Genomic DNA, 22,584 nt, shown 5'->3' with positions numbered 1-22,584 from the left:
AATGAAAAATAAAAATAAGAAAGGATAAAGTTACTTAGTAAGATTATATTTTGACAAATTAAGTACACATGTTATAATTTTAAGGGTAATCATTCAAATAATAGAAATAGAATGTATAACATCCAAATTAGTGGAGATTTAAAAAGTAAAGATGTTAAAAAATCAATCCAAAAGAAAGTGAAAAAAGAAAGAGAGAAAAAGAGAAGGAATATTAGAGGAAAATAGGAAGCACAAAATAAGTGGTAATTTTGAACTAAAATATATCAGTAATAACATTAAATGTAAATAAGCTATACTGTCCAGTTAAAAGAGAAATATAAAGGCTATGGACTAGATGAAGAAATAAAGTCTAACTAACATAAGAATACAGAAAGATTGAAAGTGGGGAAAATACCAGCCAAAATAAAGCTGGTAGATTTTCACTCCCAACCAAGATGGAGTAACAGGGACTAGATTTACCCTCTTAGCTAACACAACCAAAAACTGACAAACTATATGGAACAAAATATTGCCAAGACACTGTACATCATGTAACAAAAGACAGTAATCCCTGAAAGATGGAAAACAGAGGAGATGAGGCCTACGATTGCCCAAGCATAATAACTTGAGAGTTTCCAGGTCACAGCACAGTGAAAGGGCACACAGGCAGACCCAAGGGACTACCTGAGGATAAGAGATAAAACTGGGAGTGCAGGTAGGTCAGTGCAGAGAGAGTTAGCAGGACAAAGTTCCAGCAAAGAGAGAGCTACACAGAGAGAGAACTCCAGTGGTCTGCAGAAGGTCTTCCTCCAGGATTCAAAAGAGTACATATCAGTGTGCACAGTGAGGAAACTACCCAAAGCCAGGAAAAGAACCACCTTGAAAGGATCAGAGGTAACAGTACCCAGCAATGACATACAGCTGAGAATAGTGCCTGTTCTCACCATCCAGACTGGAAAAGCTCAAGATTCACAGGGAACAGAGTATAGTACACAGAAGGGTCTTTCCTCAACAGTGGGAAATAATTAGCCCTAGACTGAGCACCACTCTGTTCTCGCCTAACAAATCATAAACGCAAGTTCTGAAAATACTGGTTTCCAAGTAATTTACATGCATCCTAGAGAAAACCTCAAGAACATTTATAGAAATACTAAAATAACCAACATCAAAAAAGGTAAAATACATAATGTATGGCATCCAATAAAAAAATTACCAGGCATACAAACAAGCAGAAAAATATAATCCATAGTGAGGAGAAAATTTAATCAATCAAAACTGATTCAAATTGACACAAATGTTAGAATTAACAAGGACATTAAAATAGTTATTATAATTGTATTCTGTATGTTTAAAAAGTTATTTAGGGACATGGAGCTATAAAAAAGATCCCAAATGAACTTTTAGAAACGAAAATTGAAATGTGTGAGATGCAAATATACTGGGTGGGATTAAGAGCAGATTAGAAATTGAAGAAGAAAAGATTAATGAACTTGAAGACATAGCAACAGAAATTACCCAGGAAAAAAAGAAGAGAAAGAAAAAGAATCAAACAGCATATAAAAATCAATTATCTTAATGATGGTGAGGATTTCATGGATATTTATATAATATAATGACACCAAATTATACATTTTAAATATGGGTAGTTCACTGTAAGTTATACTTCAAGAAATCTCTTTTTAAAAAATTGGTACATCTACTGTTCAGCAAGGTGACTATAGCTAACAGTACTGAATTACATACCTGAAAGTTGCTAATAGAGTATGTTCTCACCACACACACACACAAATTTTAATGTGAGGTGACAGATGTGATAACTAACCTTATTGTAGTAATCATTTCACAATATATATGTGTATCAAATTATTACACTGTACACCTTAAACCTACACGATTTTATGTTAATTATATCTCAATTAAGCTGAAAAAACAAAAAATTAGTGTAGCTAAATTAATACCAATCAATAAAGTTTAAGATATAAAAAATTAAGAAGCAGCACTCAATAATGATAAGTTCAATTTACCAAAAATATATAATGCTAAATTTGTGTGTTTCTAACAATATAGTCTCAAAATACAGAATGCAAATATTCACAAAACTACAAGAGAAGAAGACAACTCATATCATAATGGTATATTTTAGTGTTCCTCTCTCCGTAATTGATTGAACAAATAAATTCAGTAAAGCTGTAAAATATTTTAATAGTAAGATCGACAAACTTGACTGAGCTGACATATCCAGAACACTATATTCAATAACTGAATAATACAGAATATTTTAAAGCACACATGGAAGAGTTACAAAAGCACAAGAATATATGATGACTGTAAATTGTTTCAAAAATTTCAAAACATTAAAATAATACAGAGTATGTCTTGTGATCACAGTGCAATTAAGCTAGATATCAGTAGTGAGCATGGTAAATCACTATGTTTAGAAATTAAGCAATATACTTCCAAATAGTCTGTAGGTCAAAGAAGAAAATTATAATAGAAATTCAGAAAATATTCTAATATTCATGGTAGTGAAAATACCATGTGTCAAAAATTACAAGATACAGCTAAAGCAACACCTGCGAAGAAGTTTAGAAAACAAGAAAGGCTGAAAATTAATGAGTTAAATATCCACCACAAGAAGTAGTTTTTAACATTAACCCAAAGAATGAAAAAAAATTAAATAGTAAAGGTTTGAACCAAAATTAATAAAATAGAATAAAAACATAAAATAGAATAAACTAAGCCAAAGTTGTTGTTTTGTTTTGTTTTTAAAGAGTTAATAAACCTCTGAACAAGAGAAGGGAGAGAAAAAGAAGGCACAAATAAAATTTAAACGTGAACAGTCATGGGGCTTCCCTGGTGGCGCAGTGGTTGAAAGTCCGTCAGCCGATGCAGGGGACACAGGTTCGAGCCCTGGTCTGGGAGGATCCTACATGCTGCGGAGCGGCTAGGCCTGTGAGCCATGGCCACTGAGCCTGCGCGTCCAGAGCCTGAGCTCCGCAACAGGAGAGGCCACAACAGTGAGAGGCCCGCGTACCGCAAAAATAAATAAATAAATAAAATAAAAAACAATTTATGACATCTAGCTGCCACTTTAAATGTTGAATCACTTTGCTGTATACCTAAAAATAATACAGCATTGTAAATCAACAATACTGCAATTTAAAAAATTTTTTAAGAAAAGAATGGCTCCTGGGACAGTGTGGACACACCCTGAAGCAATGCCATCATGCAGAAGTTTTGGCATCAAGGGACTAAGTCTGCAGAAGGGAGGCATCATACAGGATATGCAAGTCCCCAGAAGGGTGGCAAAGTCCCTTCATATTCTAGACACCCAGTACAGGTCAGCGGGTTCACCAGTCCAAAGAAGGACGGTGGGTGGTGTGACTTGAAGCATGCGGAGCAGATCATGTCTAAGAAATCGATCTGAGGTGCGGCCCGGAGAAGCCTCAGGAAAGGGTCAAAGTGCCAGGATCTGAGAAATCAGAACTGAGATGCAGATGGGCTTTGTCCTCAGGTACCACACATCCAGCCTGACCTGGGCCTTCAGCGAGCTGTCCCCACCTTGTCCACAGGTCATGTGCTCAGGACTTGACTTCTTAAGCCACCCACCCAACCCATTCTACACCTCACTCCTTGTTCTGGTCTGTCTATTTTTATTGTCCCCGTTTCCTTGGTGACACTCCAGTCCACGGCTGTAGCACCCTCTCCTTGCTAAAAAACGACTCAAAGTAACTCCTCACTCTTCTTTATTGGACACAAATCAATACTAAGAGGTGGTAGTGAAAGAGTTAACACCTTGGAGAGATTCTCTCCCTATGCAATCAGGGGAATTGAAAGAGCACTGAATAGAAAAAGAATTGTACAGATAAACAGTGGCATACCAAGGAGGGGACATGGTGGGAGTGGTCCGCCCAGGTCAGGAGGAGCATTTTATCACTGATATCACTTGGAATTATCAATGCATGGTGATGATAAAAAGCAGACTGACTTTTCCTTGGTTTCATCATTGTTTTAAAATTCTCTACAGACAATGCACCTCATTATTCCTTGCACCCAAGGCAGACCACTCCAACATACCTTGGTACTGACCAGCTCTCTGAAACTTTCTGTGTTATGAGCAAATTTGCACTTTTGCAGTCTTTATCAAGTCTCTGATTTCTCTATCCATAAAATGGCATCCACAAGTGGGAGACAATTGAGGCTGGAGTCTAACCCTCTCATTTCACAGTGAAGGAAACACGTGTAGAGAGATGACATGACTTGCCCAGGTTAGCGGCAGAGCTGGGTCTTGACATCAAGTCTCCTGGGGCTCTGTATCCAGGACTGTATCCCGTACAGAAGGGGGCACAGGTAGTTCAGGATATTACAGTTATTTATAGGTCCCTTTCCCAATTCAACCAAGAACTTTCTCTTAACTACTGAGGGTTCTAACAGTAATGTGCTCTCTGCCTGAGCCCCAAGACAGCTTTCTTAGAACAGGGTCAAAACCCCTTCCCTTACAGCCACCTGAACATAGACTTGATGGCCCCATGGATTCTACTCACAGAATGTCTCTGCATTATCACAATAAAAATGTGAAAAGAAATCCTCTCTGCAGGCACGTGGTCTATAGGGTCAACGTTTCCTGTGCTGCTCCAATTTTTATAGCTTTTTCAATGGGCTGCTCTGTGCAGCTCTGTGTTAATGACTCTGCACCCTGCATTCTGAAGCCAGAGCTCTCCTAAAACCTTCAAGTTTCTCTCTGCTCCAGCCATCCTAGAACCCTCAGCCCCTGGGGGGACAGCAAGCTCACTGCCACCTTTCCAGGTCCTGTTGAGGTCTTAGAGATATGATGGTGGAAAAACCCTAGCATGTCTGGGCCTCAGTTACATTTTTATTCTGCTACTCTTGGCCAGAAGGAAGTTTCTTTCCCCAGCCCCCTGTGATACTGAGACTGTCATGAAGGCCACAGGTGCTCTCAAAAACAGCAGATTTGACATCAGCCAGAGTATAATCTTTAATGAATGAAGCATATAGGCTGCTCCTCCACTGTAGCAAATCGTGACCTGGCACACTCCACGAGCAGGCTGAAGTCCTTTCCCATTATCCATTATTTTTAGACTATCCATGCCATTCTTCTCCTCATTAGCCCAAGTCACTGAGAGTTCACGGTTGGTGTGGCTGAATCATTGCCCAAGTGACTCAGTCTCAGATTAAAAGGAGAAAAAGTCCTTGTTAATTCACCATTGCTTATAGAACAAAGTCTCAACTCTCTAGCAGGACATTCAAGGACTTTTCATGAACTGGCGTCGACCAATCTCACCAGCTCTATCATCCGTCATCACCATAGAGCCCCTCTCTTTCTACCTCACACCTACAGCTAAAGCAACACCTATAAAGAAGTTTAGAAGACAAGAAAGGCTGAAAATTAATGAGTTAAATATCCACCACAAGAAGTAGTTTTTAACATTAACCCAAAGAATGGAAAAAAATTAAATAGGAAAGGTTTGAACCAAAATTAATAAAATAGAATAAAAACATAAAATAGAATAAACTAAGCCAAAGTTGTTGTTTTGTTTTGTTTTTAAAGAGTTAATAAACCTCTGAACAAGAGAAGGGAGAGAAAAAGAAGGCACAAATAAAATTTAAACGTGAACAGTCATGGGGCTTCCCTGGTGGCGCAGTGGTTGAGAGTCTGCCAGCCGATGCAGGGGACACGGGTTCGAGCTCTGGTTTGGGAGGATCCCACATGCCATGGAGCGGCTAGGCCCGTGAGCCATGGCTGCTGAGACTGTGCGTCCAGAGCCTGAGCTCCGCAACAGGAGAGGCCACAACAGTGAGAGGCCCGCGTACCGCAAAAATAAATAAATAAATAATAAATAAATAAATAGATGAATAAATAAAATAAAAAACAATTTATGACATCTAGCTGCTTTCCATGTCTAATGCCTACTCCTCTGCCAGGACTCAGCTTAAGTCACCTTCTCCAAAAACTCTACCTTGACCTCCATCATAGACTTAGCACTTTGTGATCATTTGTCTCCTTGTCTGTTTCCTCCACTGGATCGTAAGCTCCAGGAGCTCCACTGCATGGTAAATGTGTGTCCTTGAAACTCTAATTGGCAATTTCATCATTTGTAAATGGAAATGCGACTCTTAGGAGGAATACATGAGTTAATGAATATTAAACACTCAAAAAATATCTGCTATTCTTATGATCAGTATTTAAGGCAGAGACAAAGTTAATTCTTGGTCTCCACAATATCTAGCCCAATTTCTGAGACACAAAAGTCACTTGCTGAGTAAATTAATAAATGAATGTATTCCATCCTAATCTAACTATTTTCTAAGCACTCCATGCCCTTTATAACTCTTTGCTCTTATACACTCTGTTTGGAATGCCATTTCCTCCCCACCCCATCCTACACCCAACCATTTTCTACCTGGCGAGCTCCTACTTATCCTTCAAGACCAAGATCAAATGTCACATCCTCTTTTCTACCTTCCCAGATTCCCTTGGAGCAAACTTATCTGAGCTTACACAGAATTTTGCTCATAACCCTATTATCATGCTCATGGCATTGTCTTACAATTATTGTAATGTTTGCTTATATGTTAATCTTTCCCTCTTTATAGTGAGCTCTCGCAGAGCAATGATTGATTTATGTATCCCCTGGCCCCAGTAATAGCATTGTGCTGGCATACATTAGGCACTTAATAGGCAAAGAAGAGATTCTCCAACGAGCCCAGAAGTTGATCCCAGTGTCACAGAAATGGTAAGGGAAAAAAGCCTAAGGACTTTTAGGCTCTAAGAAAGCCTCTCCCTGGAGGCAGGGAATCTGGCTGTGTGCTTGGAACAACATTGCCATTTCTTTATTTCTGTTACTTACTGCAACAATAAGGAAATAATTCAAAAGAGGAAGAAGCAACCGCCACTATCCTATTAAACCAGCGAATCAACCGCTTTCATTTTTCTTTGTTCCTGTACAGTGCTTTATTTATATACGGGCATAATTTTACATAGTTGCACTCATAATGTAGACACAATTTGACACTCTGCTTTTTTTACTTAACCATTTCTCATAAGCATTTTTCCAAGTTACTATACTGTCTACAAAATCGTCGATTCTGGCTGCATAATATTCCATTTTGTGGTTTCTAAATTACAACTATTAAATATAATATCATGCCAAATACCTTTTTACATAGAGCTTTTCTTCTTCTAATTGCTGGTATTTTTCAAACATTTCTGCCTATGACTTCAGTATATTCCTTGACAAAAGAGTTGACTTTTTTTTTAAAGCCCCAGCAAACAGTTAAGGTGGAGCATAGAATAATAGTTCTCTACTTCTGGATATGCTTCTGAATTATGTGAGGATATTTTAAAACTACCAATGCACAGGCCTACCCCAGATCAAATGCATCAGAATCATGGAGTGGAGTAACGGAATGTTTAAAAGGTCTTCAGGTGATTGCGATGCCCGTGAGAATCACAGATTCTATCAGGACAGAGAATTAGCAAGAGCATCATGGCCAGCAGCTTGATGGGTTTTCGTTCCAGAGCAGAGACTTTGCTGTCTCCTGCTGGGGGTGGTCTCTGTAGACCATGGAAATTCGTGATATACAGAGGGCTGTTAGAGGTTCATGGGAGAAACCTGATCAGTCATACAGTCATTCAGTCAACGAGTATTTTTTGAGTACCAAACTGAAAAAAATTTTACCCCAGAATTCCAGTCAAATATATCCAATGGCCTATTCTACATTTCTGCCTAGATGTAAATAGATATTCTGAACTTGACATGTCCAAATACTAACACCTAATTTATCCTGATCAAACCAGCTGCTCCAGTAGTCTTCCTCCACTCAATTAATGGAAATTCCTACCTTCTGATGGCTCAGGCCCAAGACCTTGGGATCATTCTGGTGCCTCTCCTGTCACATCCCACATTCCAACGTATCAGTGAGTCAGCGAGTCCTATGGGTATTCCCTTCAAAATATATCCAGAATCTAACCATTTCTCACCACCTCCACCCAGTATCATCCTGGTCCAAGCTACCACCATCTCTTGCCTAGATTATTGCAATAGCCTCTGAAATAGTCTCTCTAATTCACTCTTGCCTTTTGCAGACTTTTCTCCACATAGCAGCCAGAGGATCTTTTAAAAACATAAATCTGTCATATCAGACTAAAACTTTCAATGTCTCCCCATCTCACCTGGAGTGTGATAGCTAATTTTGGGTCAATTTCACTGAGCCACAGAGAGACAGGACATTCATTCAAACACTATTTTTGTTGTATCTGTTTGGGGTGTTTCTGGATGAGATTAACATTTGAATCAGTAGACTAAGTAAATCAGATTTCCCTCCCTAATGTTGGTGGCCTCATCCAATCCCTTAAAGGCCTGAAAAGAACAAAAAGGCCGAGAGAACTCCAGCCTGATTGCTTACACTGGGACATCAGTCTTTTCCTGACTTCAGACTCCAACTGAAACACTGGTTCTTCCTGGGTCTCGAGCCTGTGGCCTCACAGTCTGGAACCTACACCTGGGTCTCCAAGTTGCCAACAGCAGATCTTGGGACTTCTCATCCTCCATAATAGCCTGAGCTAATTTCTTATAATAAACAAACAAATATCCCGTTGGCTCTGGAGAACCCTAATACACAAAGTAAAATCCCAAGTCCTAATCTAGACCTACAAGTCTGTCAGACTTCCCCATTACCTGTCTGACCCCACCTTCTTCCTCTCCCCTTCAAGCACTGCACTCCCACAATGTTGGCCTCAAAGAAACCAAACATCCGTCGGCCTCAGGACCTTTGTACCTGCTGTTTCCTCTGCCTGGAAAGCTCTCCCACGTGACTCATTCCTTCACTTCCTAAAGGTCTACCTCAGCTCCATGACATCTCATTGAAGAGGACCACCTTGATACACACAACCCCCCAGATAAAATTGCAACCCGTCCCCATATGATGTTCCTAAGTCTTCTTCCTCTGCTTGAATTTTCTCTGTCGTATTCATGACTGCCTGATATATTAAATATTTGTTTGTCTACTGCCTTTTCCCGCACTGAAATGATTCAGGCGAGAAAAAAACCCAGATACATAATATATTAGGTAGCGATAAGTGCAATAAGGAAGAAAAATAGGGGAAGGGAATAGAACAAGAGAGGGTGTTGCTCCCAACAGGCCATTAGGAAAGGCCTCCCTGAGGGAATGTAAGGGAGGTGAGACCAAGGTGACAGAACCAGGACTGAAAACAGAAAAGAGAGGCTGTGAACAAAGCACCCAACCCATATCCCCTCAGCATTCTTCATTCAGGTGAAAGTCACTGATGTCCTTCTGTGAGTGCTACTGCCCTCACCCGAAGTCCTCTCTGGCCTGCACATGAGGCATCGTTGCCTCTAGGAGCAGGCCTTAGCTGATGCCAGGGAATTAGCACCCCAGCTCCTTCCGCCTTCGGGGGGACAAGTCTGAAGCCTCTTTACAGCCATCTGCCAGAGCACTGAGCCCACTTGCCCACAGTAGGGTCACCTGTTCAATAACACCTTGCCTCTGCTCCCTTCCCTGCTGTACCCACCTGTGCTTCCCACTCCCTGGACTCAGGCACTGACATCCTTATCTTAGCACGCAGCCTAAGACAGAAAAGAGCTCCCCTGTTTCCTAGTGGCTTCTCGATCTTCAGCCGGAGGGTCTGTGGGAGCGACAAGTGGGGAAGAAGTCCTCTGCTGGGGGAAGCTGTGTGCCACGCCCTGGGCTGCAGGCACAGACAGTCAGGCCAGTTCTCAGTGTCCAGGAGCTGCTCTTGACCCCAGCATCTCACACGGCACCCCCACACAGTAGAGTGTGATATCCAAATCAGGTTGAGGTCCTGGAGGGAGAGGGTGGCTGCACAGGCCTGGTGGTGAATTTATAGAAGTGGATTAACCCAATCTGCACACTAAGCAGGATGTAAATTATGTTATTTCAACCCATAAGTTTAGACGTGTCCATAAGAATAAAAATTTATGACAGCGGTAAGACGTGTGGTTGGTGTAAATAAGCTAACCCCAGCAAAATATGCTAAAAATGCTATGGAAATTCTCCAAATTAAGTGAGTGACACCAGCCCCAGTTTTCAGCAGGAGAAGGGGAAGCTGTCTCCTGGCCTTGGGGCCATCTTGGTGCTGCCTCCACTCTGTGCAAAGAGAGGGAGAGAGTGGTCATTACTCAGGTACAAACAGGTGGCTGTGAGCCCTGGGGCAGAGCCCTGCCTTAGAAGAGGGTCACTCTTACAGATGGAAGCAGAAAGCACTCCAGGATCCGGGAAAAATCCTCTCAATAATAGTAATAGCAAAGAATAATAATATAATAGCTAATGTTTCTGAGGACTTACTATGTGCCTAACACAATTCTGAGCCCTCTATGTGTTCTAATAATTTAATTCTTACAGCCACTCCCATGAGGTAGGTACTATTATGATTTTTTTTTTTTTTTTTTTTTTTTTGGCCACACCACGAGGCATGCAGGATCTTAGTTCCCCAACAGGGGATTGAACCCAGGCCCCAGCAGTGAAAACACCAAATCCTAACCACTAGACTGCCAGGGGATTCCTTATGAATCCCATTTTAATCTGAGCAAACTGAGGCTCAGAGGTCAGGCATGCAGTAAGTAGTGTAGAACTGCCCTCGGGCAGTGTGACCTCAGAGCCTGCATACTTAACCATAATGTCCCCTCCACGGAACATCACGCTGAAAGGAAATTTGGGAATAATTTATTTCAAACTGTTCACTTTACAGATGAGGAAACTGAGGCCAAGGGGACTTGGTGACTTGCCCAAGGTTAATGGCAGAGCCAAGGTTCCGGCCTAGGATTTCAGACACCATGATTAAAGATCTTTCAAGAGCCCAGGGCACTGCTTCCTGCTGCCACTCATAGTAAGAAGGCCAAAGGGGCTGGAATAAGGTGGGGACTATCAGTCTTAATTTTCTTTCCCGTGTGTCCCTGAATCCCAGGTGGAGGAGGTCTGCCTTCAGTAGATTTGCAAAGGGCAGAGCTGGGAAAATTCAGCTCCTGCTCTCAAAGGGATTTCTCTCCTAGCCGGAATACTCTGCCCTGCCTATCTGGGGTGAACTCAGCAGATCAATGCCAGCCCTCACCTCTATGACTAGCCTCCCCTTCCAAGAACCTGATGCTAGTACTTAGCCAAAACAGCACAGTCCCCAAGCGCCAGGCTTTCTTGTCTAGGGTTCATTCTGTTGCAAGTGATCAATCATATCTTAAGCCAGCTCAGCCAAAGAAGGGGTTCCGGGGCAACTGGGAAGCCCAGTGCGGGGAATGGACTGGGCCCAGTGGAGACGTGGCTGTATCCAGGGACTCAGTGTCCTCAGGACTTGGGGTCTCCGTCTCTGCCCCTTCTGTCTGTAGGCCATACTCTCAGGGAAGTTTTCTCCATGAGGTGGGAGAGAGAACAGCCCAAGCCTACATTCTGAGGGCCAATCATGCAGAGCAGGGGGATACACTAAGTCCATATATTCATTCAACAAAGATGTAGGGAGCACCTATATGGTCAGGCTCAAGCCGTAAACAAAACAAATGTAAATCTCAGGCCCTATGGAATAGACACTCTCTTGGAGGCAGGATGGGGAACAAATAAAAAACAAGAGAAGTAGGTGAAGTAAATAGTATGTTACATGGCGATGATTGCAGAGAAAATACAACAGAAGGGGGATAGGAGTACCAGGCAGTATGTTATTAAATTGGAAGTAGGGGCAGAGAAGTCCTCACTGAGAAAGCAGCACTTGAGCAGAGAGCTGAAGGAGGCAAGAGAGTGAACAAGATGGGTATCTGAAGGAAGAGCATGTCAGGCAAAGGGAACAGCCTGTGCAAAGGCCCTGAGGTGGGAGTGTGCCTGACATGATGCATGACAGAAGAGAGACCAGTGTGACTAGAGCAGCATGAGAAAGGGGGAAATAGAGGAAATAAGGTCAGAGAAATGACAGAGGGAAGGGACATTTTATGTACAGCCTTGTAGAGAGAGAGAGAAATCGATTGTCATACAAGGGTTGTGGGGGACATTTTATATACGGTTTTACAGAGAAAGAAATAGGTTGTCACTGAAAGGTTTGGGGCAGAGAAATGACATAATCCGACTTACATTTTAAAAGGCTCATTCTGGGGCTTCCCTGGTGGCGCAGTGGTTGAGAGTCCGCCTGCCGATGCAGGGGACGCGGGTTCGTGCCCCGCTCTGGGAAGATCCCACATGCCGCGGAGTGGCTGGGCCCGTGAGCCATGGCCGCTGAGCCTGCGCGTCCGGAGCCTGTGCTCCGCAACGGGAGAGGCCACAACAGTGAGAGGCGCGCGTACCGCAAAATAAATAAATAAATAAATAAAAGGCTCGTTCTGGCTGCTGTGTTGAGAACAGACTATGGGAGGCATGAATTGAAACGAGGAGACCAATTAGAAGAGTACCGTGATAACATGGGAGAGAGATGCTGGTGGCTTCAACTAGAGTGGAATTAGTGATAAGATTCGGAACAAATTTTGAAATGGAGCCAAACATGACTTCCCGATGAATCATATGTGAATTGACAGAAAGAAAAGTGTCAAGAATGACTCCAAGATTTCTTGCCTGAGCAACAAGGAATGATGGAATTGTCATTAACTGAGATAGAAAAGGCTAAGAAAAGCAGGTTTGGGGGTTGGGAGGGGACAATCGGGGGAAAATCCACTGATAACCTGTAGGGTTTCACACCCACATCTAGGTGAATCGCTGCACAAGGCAGATGGGGAACTCTGATTGGTCGGCTGTGTCACGTGCCAATGTCGGGAAGAACGACATCGTGATTGACAGCCCCCTTAGGACCACATGGGATGGGAAAGCCATAATTCTTCAAAGGGAGAGCTGCTGGGTATATCTTCCAGCATACTGGTCACAAGCAATAGCCATCTTAGCACGGTGCCAGGCACATAGTAGGTGCCCCCAAAACATTTACTAAGTAAATGAATGAAGCAATTGAAACGTCCCTGAGCTGGCCATTGGAAAACAGGGGTCTTTGCTCAACTTCTTCCCAGGCTGCAGAGCCGTCTAGGCTGTTGTCCGACTCTAACCCCACTCTGGCCTCAGAAAAATCTCCTTGAGCAAGATCTGTACCTGTTTTCTTCCCGCTCACAGGGGAGAGGAGGGGCCAGGAGGCCGGGTGCTGCGCAGCACTGGTGGCTGTGTGCCTCCCAGAGAAGGTTTGTGGCCTTAGTTTGGGGCAGTGGGAGGCTGAGCAGCAGAGACTGACCAAGGAGGTCACACAGCCACCCCCAGACACACACCCCGGCTTGCAGCAGCTCTCACACGGGCTCCACCATTGGCTCTAGGCTGGCCCAGCTGCTAACATTCTTCCGGTGGGTTAGTAGGAGGATGGAAAGGCTGGGAAGGAAAAGAAAGAAGACGTGCCAGATGCCTAGAACCTGGGGCCTCTAAAATTTGGAGCATAGATTGGGAAAGAGAGGAGAGAAGGGAGGAGGGAGCGGGAGGGAGGGGGAGGGGGAGGGAGAGAGATGGATTCCCCCCACATCAGGCTGAGCCCCAGGCTCTGACTGCTCCCATGGGCACCAGAATCACATGCTACAGAGGAGAGGCTAAGGCCCCTTGCCAGCGGGGCTGGGCAGCAGGGACAGGAAAGGCCGTGCTCTGCTTACATTACAGCTGCATATGTTCCCCGTCCGTTCTCCACTCTTCTGTGCCCCAGAAGGCTGACTAACCCCAGGAGACTGTGTCATCCAGGCTCCCTTGCTGCTTCCAGTAGGGGTTGCCAATGGGAGGCACTGGCAGAGTTCAGAGGGAGGGAGGAGAGAAAGGTGGAGCACTTCTTCCCCACGTCCTGCCTGCTTCACGGCCGTCTCTGGCTCTAAACATCCACCACTGTAGCTCCTGCAGGGCGGCCCCCTTTACACAGTTCCTCTGGGGCACCCTTCCCTCCCAGCCTGAGGGCTAGTGTGGCTAGGCCCTGGGTGCCTCACCCCCCTGTGTTTCTTCCCTTCACCCTGCCCTCACCTCTGTAAGCCCTCCCTTCATTGAGGTCTCGTCATTGGAACCACCTGGGATGAACTCATTTTCTTTGAGGGGCCCTGGCTGAGACAAGCCCCAAGCCTCCCTGAGAAATCCTGGGCTCTTGACCTTGTAACCAGCACCAAACAATAACCAAGGGGCAGCTTCGCTCAGATAAAAATACAGTTACTAATGGTTTGCTTCGTGCCAGGCACAGTGGAGGACCCAGAAACAATTCAGATTTGAAGTCCACTCTCTAGGAGCACGTAGTCTAGCCAGAATTGAGGCTGATGAGACCTGAGAACTGCTCTCTGAAGCCCCCTGCAGCCTGGGGACACCTCAGCACACTCAGCCCCTCACTGCAGCCAAGGGCTGCGCCGCTCCCCCTTCCCACACCCCTCCTGGGCTGCCCTGGTGCCATGGCTTTTCTGTTCAAGCCGCCTGGGATCTTCAGTTGTCTCCGCCCCTGGGTGAGGATGGAGTTTGGTGGAGGGTGGAGCAGAGGCGAGAGGGTAGACTTTGTGTTGCTTCCACACCTCTCAGCCCTTAGGCCAGTTCCAGCATGGAGTGTACAGCCAACGTGCATTTATCAAATAAGCGAATGAAGAAATAAGCAATACTCCCCCTGAACGCAGGAGCAAACGTGCAAGGTTCTTGCAAGGTGCTGCACTGGGCTCCATGCAGGGGGAAGGAAAAGCCAAGGCCCCTGGTGCTACAGAGCTCCATCATCACGGCAAGAACTGTCCCCAGACAGAAATGCTGGACACAGACAGAGCATGATTCCCAGAGGTGCAGAGAACAAAGGAAGAGACCACAGCTGAAGGTCACACCACCGAAGGAGAGTGAGGAATGTGTGCACTGAGCAATACAAAGCGTGGAAGAGTCTACATGGGTGTGGTTAAACCACAGACTCTGGAACCACGCCGCCCAAGTTCAAATCCTACTTCTGCCTTTTATTTGCTGTGAGACCTTGAACCAATTTATTTAACCATTCTGTGCCAATTCCGTATCTGTAAATTGGGGACAGCAATAGTACACACCTCATAGGCTTATTGTAGAGACTAAATAAGTCCTGAAGCAAGTAAGTTATGAAGCAAAAACCCTTAGAAGAGTTCCTGGCACATAGTAAGTGCTGTGTAAGTTTGCTTTTATTATGATTTGCTATTACGAAAGAACAAATTCAGCTGGGCAGAAGGGCACAATCCCAACTAGGCAGATATGCTAGTATTGAAGGTTATCAGCCAAGTGACATCAAAGCAAACTTTCCTCTTTGTATTCTCTTATTTAACAAAAATCTTGAGATTTTTTGTAATATCGCATAACAAATAGAATTACGCTTAATGCTTCAACGTGACACAACCCATTTCATCATCTTTTGAAGATGATTCTATGATATTTCTGATATGATTTTCTTCCCTTTAGGAAGTTAAGGGGTAAACTCCCCAAGCCACAGTATCCTCATCTGTAAGACAGAAAGACACGTACCCTCTTCCAGGCATTGGAACAGAACTGGATTAAGTAAGACAGGGTCTACAGGACATTAACACTGAGCCGGCATTGTCGTGGGTGCCATTGTACCTTCCACTTTCTTGTTCCCTGGAGAAACATCCTTATTCCCCACTGGCTGCCTGGCTCAGGGAAACTGTGGCAGGTAGTTGTGCCCCCTTGGTGTGGTCTCATACCAGGGAGCTCTGCCCAGAGGAGAAGCTGCCCGTTCGATCCTGGCAGCTAAGGGGCCCCCTCTAAGCCGGCCCTGCTTCCAGAATTGGCTGAGGGCTCCTCAAAGGAGCAAAGGCCACCAGGAGGGTGAAAGGAGAGCTCCCACAAAGCCTTGAAGCCTGGCCATGTTGCTGGACCAGCTCCTCTTCCCTGTTTGGGAAGTCCCTTGAAGGGGAAGATGCAAAGAGCACCTGCAATGGGCAAATGAAGGGCAACCAGGAGCCAGGATTTGTTTCAACAGCTTAATTCTCTGCTTTCTTGTCAGCCCTGATGGCTGGCAGCGAGGATAATTTGAAATGAAGAATGTTTTTCAAGGAGAAGCAAGAGTCTCTCATCTGAAACTAATCTGTTGTCCAAAATTGTACTGCAGAAGTTGTTTAGAAGTTGCAGATTAAGTCATGCATAAAAATACAGCAACTCTTGATTATCCACACTCATGGATAATCCAAAAACGACAGATACCTCAAATGATTTCTATTTGGTTTCGTAATGCAGGATTATTTCCCCTCAACATGTTTACTTTTCTGCATTTAGTTGTCTTCAGGGTATAGCCAGAGAGCTAGGGAATCTATAACCTTCTGTTAATTGCAAAACAACCAAGGTTTCAGCACCATGTCCTGCAATGCACAAGCTGCCTGGGCAGTATTTATAAAAATAAAAATACAACGCAGGAGAATGAAGAAGGAAGTGAGAGTGAAGGAAAGCTATTAGATTTTTGTCCTTTCCACACACAGACCAGGGAAGGGTGATTAAGAAGATAAGTTCTGAAGTCAGACTCCTCAAATTCAGATCCCAGCTCTGTCTCCTACTAGGTGTGATTTTGAGCACTTACTAACCTCTCACAGCCTCAGTCTTCTCATTTGTAAATTGAGGTTAATAACAGTAGCCCCGTTATAAGGCTGTTGTTAGGATTAAATGGGATCGTTTATATGATGTGTTTAGCACAAGGTCAGGCACACAGGAAGCATTCAACGGATGGACATTCATACCAGTAAAAGTTAGTTACAACCAGTTCTCAGAAAACTGGGTAGCTGATCTCCTGCAAAGAGGGCTCAATAACATCTTGTGGAATTCACTGAAGGACCCCAGGGGCTGTAGACAGTCTGCAGCCCTTCCATATCCCTCGAGTGGGGATGACATAGGCTTCAGGGGAAGGGGCAGCTGAAGCTCTGGACGGGCACTGGGGGAGAGCCCAGGACAGCTGTCAGCTCCTCTGTGTGCTGAGCCAACAGGCCCACCATCCAGTCTTAATTATCCTGCCTAATGGGGTAAAGCAATTATGATTCAGAGAAAATTGGCCATTAGCAGCTGGGAAAGCAAACAGCCTTCAATGGCACAGCACAAACACCAGGTCATGAGAGAGGCCCAAGTGTGCCAGGAGGGACGTGCAGGGGCCAGGGGCTCTACTCCTGGAGCTGCCATCTGGGAAAGGGGAAGGCGGAAGACCTTCAGCTCACTCAGATATGGGTCAAAGAAGAGGGAGATGGAAGAAGGGATACAAAACTACCAAGGTAGCCAGTGAGAAGGAAGACACCGGGAGAGCTGTCCTGGATCCCAGAGTTCCAGAGTTTATCTCAGCCATCCCCCTGCCTCTGAAGAACCCCAAACAGGTCAAGGAACCAAAACAACTTAATCAGGTCAAGGTGAAGTTTCAGGATAACACTGACCCTAGGGTGAGGTGACCTAGAGTCTAGGTCTGGCTCTGCTAGGAACTTAATTATAGTAGTAGTAATAGTATAGTGGTGGTAGTGGTAGTAGTAACAGCTTCTTATGAACTAGGTACTATGTTAAGCTCTTTACGTGGACGATCCCTTTTAATCCTCAGAAGCTTTATGAGGAAGATATTATTTTGTCCATTCTACAGATAAAGGAATGAGTAGCTATCTGTAAAGAAACTGCTTTAAATCACCCAGCTAATAAGTAGGTGATCTGGAATTCAAAGCAATGTCCTTGTGATTCCAAAGTGCCTGCTTTTAACCACTCTCTGGGGCTATTAGCTTTAGCAGAACAAGCTCAGCTGCTTGATGTGTGAGGAATTTCTAGCCCAAAGTTGTTTGGGAAACCCAGAAAGAGGACCTCCAGAAGTGGGAGTTGCCACCTCCTGCCTACTGGGTAGGGCCAAGCAGCTCAGTGGAGAGTCAAGGGCTCAGGAGGCCAGGCTGGAAGAGAAGAGCAACAATTTTCTTTTTCCATCTTCACAGCAAGGGCTTTGAAGGGTCTCCGGGTGCTTTCACACACCCTCTGGGACCCCTGCCATTCCCTCCTACTTCCCAAGCCCTAGAGGGCAGAAGGCCTTGGGGCAACAGTGCCTTGGGGCAAATGCGCCACTGACACTGGGCACTCAGACACATCCTGGAGCCTCCACCTAGCACAGCCTCTGACCCTCAGTCCCTCTGGGCCTCAGGCTGCCCTGTTGCCGGCCACTAACTGGCACACATGGGGCTTTGGGTCTGGAGCCCACTGGGAGCTACCCTAGACCTCAAGGGAAAGATACTGAGGCAGCTGCTTCAAAAGGGTTTCTGACTATTTTCATCTCTTTTTCTCCACCTTCACTTCCCTCAGCACATGCCATATTCCACATATTCCACGGGGATCTGCTGGAGAGGGGCAGTGGGAGATCTGGGCTGGGGTGGGAACAGGTTGGGCCAGGTTATCTGGTTGGAGAGAAATCTATGCTGGGCTGAATCACTCCCCTTCCCCCCACTGTCATCTCAGCCCTCCGAGATCCCAGCTGCAGAGCCAGCATCCCTTTGTCAGCAGACCATTCTCCAAGTCTGTGCGCAGTCCTCAACCCTTCGTCTATCGTCCCTACTGCATCTAACCCATCTCTTTGAGGTCCATCTCCTCCATTTCTCTCTGTATTCACCTGCTTCTCAGCCACCAGGCTTTCCTCCACTCCCTCTCAAGCAACAGAGAATTGGAGAGAAGTGTGTGTGGGCTGGGAGGAGACCTTAGTGATGGCATTGTCCAACTCTTTCATTCCACGGGTTGGTTAGAGGCAGAACTCTCGCTGGTCCCCGGAGCTCTTGACTTCCTGTTCAGGGTTACCTCCTTCAGGAGGGAAGCTTGTCAAGTTCCGGGAGCGAGTACCATACCCAGTGCCCAGGGGTGGCTAAGCGGCAGACTGTCCTGTGTCCCCACTTGCTCTCACTCTGGCTGGCAGTAGGGAAATGGACTGATAGCCTTGGTGGGCCCTGGGATCCTGTCTTTGTTTCTACTCAGTTTCCTCCAATATGAAGAGAAACACTTGAGACTCAAGTGAGGATCAAAAGGTGGACTTTGTGGCCAGTAGAGAACTTCAGCCCAAAGAAACAGGTCATGTGTAATTAGACGCGGCTCCCAGTGGCTGCCTCACCACCACTACCTCTTCCCCTGCCCCCAGCTCCCTGGCCTTGGCTCTCTGAACCCTTGGATCTCAGAGCAAAGAATTTCCCTCATCAGAGAGTAACTGCCCCTGACTCCCCTCACTTCTAATCAACAAGCCAAGGTATTTGTTCCTGGGAGCATTATTGATTTCCAGGGACTTGGAACTTAATTACATTTTTGCAGTCTGTTTGGAATCCTCAGAGAAGCGAGACACTTTCTGTTCTTTGAACTTACCATGTAGGAGGGCTTCCAGCATCTCAAATATTCCATTCTGCCGTCTGCCCAAGCCTGCAGGGTCACACTGTGTCCCAAGATGTGGCTCAAGCCCTGGTCTGTTGTGAGTGCCAGGACCAAAATGAGTCTGAGCCCAGGGGGATCCACTCCCTTACCCCATTGCAATCTGCCTCCTTTCATGGGCCCAGAGCTTCTAGATTATTGGACAAGATGCAAGTTCATTGGAGGGTCTTGCTCACAGACTCAGATTTTCAATCCTGGATGGATTTTAGTGGAATTTCAACTCTGGAAGCTTCCTATGGACTGGGTGTCTGGTTAGATCAGCACAAATGTTGAGGGCATGATGGGGAGAGGGGTCTAATATCTTTAATAAATTTACAAACTTGGATCTTTCTAGTGTGGTGGAGACCAACAGATAAGTTCCAATCCACTCGCTGAAAGTCCATGTCAGTGAAATGTGCTGAATCTTAAGAAGACAGAGGATGTTAGTATATCAGAACAGTGCAGAGTAGGGGGAACTGTGGACGCTGCCGTGTGAACGGGCCATCCTGTGACTTTTCCACCCATTTCCATTGTCAATATAGATGCAGCCCCTGAAAGCCCTGGCCTTAGACACTTCCCCCAAAAAAACAGTGAGCCAGCTCCCTGGGGCAGGATCTCTTCCCTTGCCAGTATGTGGCTCCACCCCAGCCCTTCCTGGGGCAACCCTGCCATTTCCCCAGCCTCTGGCTGATCTCCTCTAGCTGCAGGCGTCCCTGAAGATACTTGTTTTTTTGTTTTTGTTTTTTTGTTTTTTTGCGATACGCGGGCCTCTCACTGTTGTGTCCTCTCCCGTTGCGGAGCACAGGCTCCGGACGTGCAGGCCCAGCGGCCATGGCTCACAGGCCCAGCCGCTCCGCGGCATGTGGGATCTTCCCAGAGCGGGGCACGAACCCGTGTCCCCTGCATCGGCAGGCAGACTCTCAACCACTGCGCCACCAGGGAAGCCTGACACTTGTTATTTGAGAGCCACCAAGTCATTGCTGGAAGTGGACACAAGAAGAAGTGACAGTGAGGAAGGGACACTGAGGATTGGGGTAGAAAAAGGAGAATTCATATCTGCAGAAATTTCCAGACTTTCAGTGAGGGTAAGGAAAGTGGCTCTCTCTCTCCTCCCCACCATCCCCGCCAGCCACTTACCACCCCCACTTACAGGGGCCCATTCATCAAATGACCTGGAAATGTTCACAAGCAGCCGGGTCCAATCTTCCCAGAGAAGAGTGAAGGCCAGCCCGGCTCAGCAGCAAAGCTCAGCTCCAACCAGCCCAGGAGCAAAAACAAAGAGGAGAAATAGCACATGCGGCAAGGATGTGTTAGAGAAAAGTGAGCCTCCCAGCTCAGTCCAGGAGGCTATGCAGAAAGTCCCATGAATGGAGAGCAGCTGGGCCACCTTGAAGCCCTCAGTGTGAGATAACAAGCAAGGGCTGGTGCCTGGGATTCTACCAGGAGCCAGACACTCTGCAGGGCGAGTGCCCTTGGAAAACGTAAGAGTGAGAGGTGGATTCCTACCAAGATGTAAGTGAGAGGAACTCACGACAGTAGGAGCAGAGCTGACTGGCAGATGACAGGAGCTGGGCTGACAAGGGGAGAGAGGCCCTGGCTTCAGCCCCAGCTGCTTCACGCTGTGCAGGAAGATTGGATCTGGCCATCCTCCCTTCCTTCAGTCCTGCATGATCCTTCTCTGACTTCATTCTCAGCTGTGGCTTCTGGTTGCTTTTTCTCATTTCCAAGTTAGCTGAACAATAGTGTGGACCATCTTCATGGCTCCCCCTCACTCCCTACTCCACCTATCCATTCATTTCAAAAGAGTGCCCCTGGGCATCTCCTTGCTTTGGGTTAGACCAGCCCTTTTCCCTCATCTGCCATTGTTCACAGAGCCCATCCATCCCCCCTTACCCCTGAGACCTCCTCCTCCTAAGCTCTTTCCAAGGGATCCCCCTGAAACAGAACCAGAAACTAGTGGCAGAGGAGCTGGGAAAGGGAAGGCAGTGGAGGACTGCTGTGGTTTTGGGTTCAGGGGCTGCAGGCTTCTCCGGCTGGAGTTGTCCGTCCTCCGAGAAGCCAGTCATGACCAAGAGGACAGGCCAGCCCCAAAGAGGAGTGCAGGGCCGGGAACAAGTAAGAGGGACAATTATAATGAAAACCGCTATAGTCATAGATGCTCTATGTGCCAAGCACAGGGCTAAACCCCCATCTCATTTAATCCTCAAAGCCACTGTAGGCAGGAATTTTCTCCATTTACAGGTGAGAAATCCAACTTTCAGATAAAGTAATTTGCCAAAAGCCACAAAAACAAACAAGACCAAGATTCAGAGAAATCCTGGCCGTTGGTCCCAGTGAAAACCTTAGCTTCAGTGCTTATCTCCCATCTCTCACCAGCAGGCGAGAAAAAGTGGATGTGAGAAGAGGGGCTGTACAGAGCCCCAGAGGGACCCCAGATCCCCATTCTGTTATCAGCAAGGGGCCCCACCAGTCCCCTGTGTGAGTCCAAGCTCCTTACCTGATGGTACCTGAGGTGACCCCAGCTATGTCTTCACCTTCTCCACAGACTTGGGGGCATCCAAGGCTGGAACTCAGGACCACCATCTTGACGTCTGGTTCTGCTTACTGCCTCTTACTGGATATTTTTTCTATCCTGGCCTCATTTTACTCATCATAAAAGGGCTGATGGCTACCAGCATCTCCTTCTAGTCTGCAGAACTGTCTGGGGAAGCATTAAAGACAGAAAAGAAAATAAAGAGATTGGCACTCTTAAAGGAAGGGTGTTTGTCGTTGTTGACATTAACATTTCACCTGAAAAACAGGAGGTTCCCATCCAGACCCACCGCTCCCTTTGTTGTAGGAGCCATGGAGCAGCCTCAGAATTGGTCAATAAGCTCAGAAGTTCTAGGACTCAGAAAAAGGATCAGGTGCCCTGAAAGAGACAACTTGGTAGTGCTTTTTCCCCAGACCAGGCCAAGAATCTAAAGGTCTGGACTTGGCCAGGTGCAGGGCAGAGGAGGTCTCTCACTTGGCAGAAGAAAAGAAAGAAGGATAAAGTATGCAAAAGAAAGAGAGAAAAGGTTCTGTTTTCTACATCCAAAAAATTTACCCAAGTGATCAAGCTGTAAAAGGTGTCTGAATTGTTCAAAACAGGCAAGAGCTCTGCCTAGCCGTGTCAGGCTGGGCTGGGCTGAGAAGACACATTTATAAAACATCAAAAGGAAAGGAAAGTTCCAGCAGCTGCTCACAGCTGTCAGACACAGCTCCTCAAGA

The 22,584-nt window shown here is 45.9% G+C and overlaps 1 long non-coding RNA gene across 1 annotated transcript in view; it reads right to left on the bottom strand.

The window, feature by feature from the left end:
• The window catches only part of LOC132597510 (uncharacterized), a 119,175-nt gene that overhangs the window by 33,211 nt on the left and 63,380 nt on the right, over nucleotides 1–22,584 (bottom strand). The window contains exon 3 of the long non-coding RNA XR_009564419.2: nucleotides 21,830–22,033. This is a non-coding gene — a long non-coding RNA (uncharacterized lncRNA). The remainder of the gene's footprint in view (nucleotides 1–21,829; nucleotides 22,034–22,584) is intronic.

The sequence above is a fragment of the Globicephala melas genome, chromosome 1 (assembly GCF_963455315.2).
Source record: "Globicephala melas chromosome 1, mGloMel1.2, whole genome shotgun sequence".
Classification (NCBI taxonomy): Eukaryota; Metazoa; Chordata; class Mammalia; order Artiodactyla; family Delphinidae; genus Globicephala; species Globicephala melas.
The sequence above is the reverse complement of the archived record's forward strand: the minus strand, read 5'-3'. Positions and strand labels throughout refer to the sequence as shown.